Below are 6487 nucleotides of genomic sequence, written 5' to 3'. Positions count from 1 at the left end.
CTAACTTTAATAATTAATTATTTAATGCTTTCTTGGTGATTTGCTTTATGTTAGTCCTACTCTACCAAATTCCTTGAGGTTATGAATAGTTAGAAGCATGGACTATGGATTTAGACCTGGGTTTTAGTCCCTGCTATATTTCTTTCTAAATCAGTTAACCATATGCCAACACAATCTGCTCTTCTATAAAGTGGCTACCAATAACAACCTGTGGGCTAATTTGACATCATTTATGTAAAATGCTTAGCACTGTATACAACAAGCATTCTATATATGTTTTTCTTTTTTATTATATTTTGTTTATAATATCACTTATTTATATTACTTTGTATATAATGCTACTTCTTTATAATATTTTGTATACCAGCTTTTACCAGACACAAGCCTGGGGATTTTATAGCTATTTACTAAATATTTATTAATTGCACCACAGTAAAAAGAACTAACATTTTTAAAATGTCTACTGAACATAAAGCCCCATGCTAATGCTTTATATCCATTATTATATTTATATGTTACAACAAAATCATAGGAAATTGGCAGATAGAAAACCAACTTCAGAGAGTTGGGTAACTTGACTGGGGTCAGAATTTCAATAACAGGCAGACTTGAAATTTGAACCTACAGTTGACTTCAATGTTAATGTTCTTTCCATTGTATTACACAGTACCACACTCTGGAGGAGCCCATGCCAGGGTCCCAAGGATCTAGAAGGCCTGCTCTGGTCTACTGGTTCTCTCTTGGAGAACTCCCATGGAGTGAGGAAACCACAGGGTCAAAAGAACATGCCCATCAAAGCCTACACCCACATTTTAATCCATACTTCAGTTACCGAGGGCCTAGATTTCTCTACCTAAACATCCCTGGGCCAACTTAAGGTAGACTATGGCACATCTCATGTCCTGAGGGATGGTGAAGGGGCAGTGTGGTGGGCTTGGGAGGTTTATTGTCTCCCTGGTCCCTAGAAGTGTTGATAGTACAAGGAGGCGGAGAAGAGAGGGCTATAGGGCTTTACCATGACTCTCCCTGAGCCACCACATTCTGAGAGGCCGAGAAAGTTAAATTCATACCAGCTAGAATAAAGGCATATTTGTCAATGTAGGAGAATAGTATATATTTTATTTGCCTATTTGTTAATTTATAACTTTTAAATATTTAGATGCATGGTATGTGGCTTCCATTTGTAAGCTTACCTAGAATCCCATGGTTATTGTGTTGGGGTCATCACCTATAAATAAATATATATTGCTTGTTTGATTTAGGGGAGAGAATCATTAACTGATATATCTCAGAAGCAAGAGCGTAAGTACAGTTTATATATATTTAGCAATTATGGTTACCTTACCTACTTCAAAAAAGGATTTGAAGTGATTTATATTAAAAGACCAAAGGAAACCAAAGTAGAAAATTTTCCAAGCACAAAAACAAAGAGGGAAATGTGAAAAAAAAAATGGCTGATAGATTTTATAAATAGCAGTAAAGGGCATATAGCATTAATAGACTCTCTTCTATTTATATTGACAATCTTGAAAGTGCTTAACTTTAAGTCACACAGCTCTTGCAGTCCAGAGAACCCTATTAAGAGGAAGTCTTTCCAAACGGTGAACACCACACAGTGTGAAGCCAGGGAGCCTCTTCTGTGGTTTCATTAGCATAGTTGGATATGCAATTCTGCCCACCTGAAATTTTTCAAGAGCAGAGGAAGGGCCAGAAAAAGACAAATGCTCCCAGGTAAACTCCATGCTTAAGAAGCTTTTCCACTTTTTAAAATCATCTTTCATGCGACATCCACATGAGGAAGTGCACAGTGCCAGAACCTCAACCATGAAGTGGGGGACCACTGTCTCTAGAGGCAACTGAAAAATAATTTCCCATCGTTACAGACACTCTGTTTCTAAGATGTTCTTGGAACACTTTGCACTTTAAAAATGTGGTCTTTGGTTTCAAATTACTTATCCTACATTGGTAAAACTTAAAATCTCTGGTTTTGCAAACTCTGATGACAAATATTTCCTTTGGTGAAGACTAATCCATGGGGAGTTGAGGAGGAAAGAGTATGTTGATGCATTTATTTAATAATCCATTAAATAGTCATTAAGTGAGTGTGTACTATATGCCAGGCAGAGTTAGGTGCTGAGTAGATAATAGTGTTGATATCAAATTTAGTCCACCATTGTTGGAGCTTATAGTATTGTGTTGGCTTGACAAACTTTTTCTTCAAACAACTAGATAGAAAATATTTTAGGCTTTGTAGGTCAAAGGCTATTATGTCAGCACTTAGACATCCAGAGGGAAAATATATTTCCATAAATTTTATATCAACATGAGTCATGCAAAAACAGGGCAGGGGAATGGATTTGTCCCACAGCTGGCCCACAGTTTGATGGCTCGTGCTATAGTGTGTGAATAATCATTTTTCACCATCACCTGTAGAGATAGTGTGAAATATCAGAAGCTTAGCTTCGATTTCATTTTACCTGGATGTTTTCATCCATTCACTTATTCATCCATTCATTCATTCATTCAATATTTCATCATCAACTGCATTGTGCCAGGCCCATATAAAACTCAAATTTTAGTGCATCATTCCACTCCATTTCTTTTTAATAAAACTATTCAATTAATAATAATACTTATTATATGAGAAATTGTTTTTCCTTAATCCATATACCATAACACTGAGGGAATATGAGCCCCAATTAGGAGATGAGAAAATTTAGAGCCCTGCGATGAATGAGAAGTTATTAGAGACATTCTGACTGACCCAAAGACATACTCTTACATCCAGCCCTCTGTGGGCTTAGTCTTTTTAGTAGAAAGCAGGAATGGGATGGAAGGCCATGTGTTTTATTTATCCAACCATTCATTTATCTGTCCATCAACTCATCCATGTGTACTGAGAACCTATTCTACAGATAGCATTGAGGATAAAATATACACCAGCCAAATGAAATAGAGTATCTAGTGCTTTAACTATGGGTGTGTCTCTTTTTCCTAAAAGGTAAAGTATAAGCTTTTCTCAGGAAAGGGTTTAAGAAAAAAGTCATTGTTCGGGGTACCTGGGTAGCACAGGTGGTTAAGTATCCAACTTCAGCTCAGGTCATGATCTCAAGTTTTTGTGAATTCCAGCCTCGTATTGGGCTCTCTGCTTTCAGCACGGAGCCCACTTTGGATCATCTGTCCCCCTCTCTCTGCGTCTCCCCCACTTGCACTCTCTGTTTCTCAACAATAAATAAAACATTAAAAAAAAGAAAAAAGTCATTGCTTTCTCACTGGTCTGCTTCACTCATACACTCATGACCTCTCCCCAGTAAACAAAACAACTGAAAAATAATCGCTGTGCCGTTCCATCAGCACCACTACTTGTTTTTGACTTGAATATCCTTCTATACAGAATTATTTTAAAATACCCATTCATATCTAGCTTAAATCAAGATATTCCCAGAAATAAAGCTCTGGTCCCACTTGGCTGCTGCAGGGGTCTTGCTGTCAAATGTCCTAGCTTAGTACACTGGAAACTATCTCTTGAACAGATTGGAGAAAAATGACTTGGGAGCTTTCTCTTTTCTAAAATTCATAAGTTAGTATAATAGCTGATTGGTGACAAAAGCCATACCTTTTTGTAATTGTCTATGTTCCAGACACCATCCTAACATTTTATATATATACATTTCCTCACATAAGCCTCACAACTATTTTATGATGTAATTAAGCTATTATTCTCATCTTGCAGATAAATGAACTGGGCCTTCAGAGCTTAAATTGTTTCCTTTCTAGTGAGTGTTGGAGGAAAGATACAAAGAGGCATTCTACATCCAGGGGGTTAACTTTTAAGGATTTCACTATAGACTTGTTTAGTTAGCTGCTGGTACAGGAAATATTCCTTCCCTGGAAGGAAACAAATTATTGTATGATATGATATACAATGTTTTATATATCATGATAGTAGCTTAAGCAAACTAACCATGTGCAAGATAAACACCAAACTGTTAATGATGGTTACCTGGAACCATGGGTACTGTCATCTTTAATATCCTTGTATTGGATTGGATCTTCTATTACAACAGTATTAATTTGGTAACTAAAAAAATGAGACAAAGAAAAAAAGGAGAAAAAGAGAAAAAGGAAAAGAGAAGAAAAGAAAAAAAGGAAGGAAAGAAAAAAGAAGGAAATAAGGAATCATAATTACAGTACTAAACCTGTAAGAAATTTCAACATTGATAGTGAAATAAATATTTGGTATAAAACACAATATTTCAAAAAGAGCTATAGATTGAATTTTTTTAACGAGAGAGGACAATGAAAAAGATCAGTGTTAGAATTCATTGAATTACATTCAGTGAAAGAATAAAACTATTTTGGGTTTTCTTTCTTTTCTGTTAGCTCATCACCACATGACATTATTTTCACCATGGATTTCACTAGAAACATCTGAGACTTGCATCACAAGATCATACCATATTGCTACAGCTGAAGGTTAAGCTTTTCTTTCTGCCATCCTCTGCTTATCTTCCTCTGCCCCAGGAGAGATATATGATAGGGAAACCCTTGACTAGTTATCTAAGAAATTCAACTTCCTGTCTTCTGTGAAGCTTGTATTTTTCTTATCCCAGAAAAGGCATATGACTCCCTCATTCTCAAAGACAGTCCATTGATGGGGATTATAACTTTCTTTATTCCTACATCCCAGGTCCTGTCTATATTCACAATCTGAAATGTACTACTTTTAGCCTCAAGGATTACGTTAAGCATTTAAACTCATTATTGTAATAGATGAGAGCAAGTAGTTGACAACTACTGTTTTGCACAAGTAGTCAGTTTATATTCATATATATTTATATCCATTAAGCCATCACAAGTATTGGTTGAGTATGAAATTGCATGGCAAATGGCATCCCATATACATGTATGATAATATTATTAATCTGGAAGACAAATTCTAGTTATCTGCTTACATGCAGTGTAGCAACTAAGTTTCCATGCATTGCTTTGCTATTTCAAGTCCATTCCAACTCCATCAGAAACTTTATGCTTTGCTTCTACTGACAGTCTATTGGGTTTGTCATTCCATAGAATCTGCCTGCAGTTATTAAAACATTTAGATCAGCAGTTTTTAACTTTAGTCTATATTATAACCACAATGGGATCTTTAAAACAGTACAGATGCTTTGGCTACCCTAGACCAGCTCAATCAGAATCTCTAAAGTATGCATGGATCTTGAATACACTATTATGTAAAAACTTCCAAGGGCTTTCTAATGTAGAGTCAGGATTGAGACAGCCTGAGTGAGACATTTAAGAAAGCAGAGTCTATGGATAGAATCTTTATGGGAAAATTATCTGAAAAGGAGCTTTTCTTATCTTGGATTACTAGGCAAAGAAAAATCTCCTTATTGCTCATTATTCCAAATGGAGATCTGGAACTTGTTCAAAAGCACTTGGAAGATAGATGTGAAGTCAGACTCCTCAAAATATTAGATATTAGTTTTAGTGAATTGTGGGCACATTTCAACTGCCCTGCCAACTTTCAAATCCTCTGCAATTATTATCCAAAATGTACTTGAAACCAGCTTAATTTATTCTTTTATCTTCTCTTTGATGTAACTATAGATGGAAGTAGAACGCAATGTAATTGTGTTATTTCAGACAATAAAACAAATCATCTACCACAGAGAAGTAATCAAGCCATTTAAATTTGTCATGGTTGCCTGAACACCTGTCTTTTTTATTTTTAGGCCTGACTATATTTCCCTAATAATTCTAGTTGAAAAAGAATCATCCACACAGGGAAATAAATATTTCTTCAGGAAAACAGCATTTAACTGAAGAATCTATCCAACATATAAGCTAAGCATAAACGACTGTGAAAGTTTCTAGGGAACACTCACATTTAAGACATGGCCTTTATTCCTTTCTTTACAGAAATAAAGGCTTTTTGATGAAAATCCATTGGCTGGTTTTCTTTTGATAATGACATTCTTGTTGATTTGCTCTGATGCAATTAAAAATATTGAAGGGGGTAATAAATTCTGCAACCAATGAAATACTAGAGGAATCTCAAAGACAAGATTTTAAGGCATGGGGGCATGTCCAGTGCAAAATTTCACTTATAGATAGCATGCTGTTTCAACCTACTGTGCTAATGAGCATTGCAGAAATGGGACGGTGGAAGGAAGTTTCTTTTGAAGAGTATAGATGTGGGACTTCAGAGCCAAACTATTATAAATCATTTAATACTACATAAGTGATTGCTCATAGTTGCAGGAACTAATTTCCTTCTTCTACGGCAAGGGTTGGCAAACTCTGTAAAGAGTGAAATAGTAAATATATTAGGCCTTTCAAGACATATAGTCCTAATTGAAACTATTCTGCTATTGAATGAAAGCAATGACAATGAATAGTTGTATTCCAGTAAGGTTCTATTTACTAGCAGTGGTCGTTGACGGGTAGGTATTAGTTCGCGGACCCTAATTCAAACAAACTTTGT

Source organism: Acinonyx jubatus, chromosome D1 (assembly GCF_027475565.1).
Source record: "Acinonyx jubatus isolate Ajub_Pintada_27869175 chromosome D1, VMU_Ajub_asm_v1.0, whole genome shotgun sequence".
NCBI lineage: Eukaryota > Metazoa > Chordata > Mammalia > Carnivora > Felidae > Acinonyx > Acinonyx jubatus.
The sequence above is the reverse complement of the archived record's forward strand: the minus strand, read 5'-3'. Positions refer to the sequence as shown.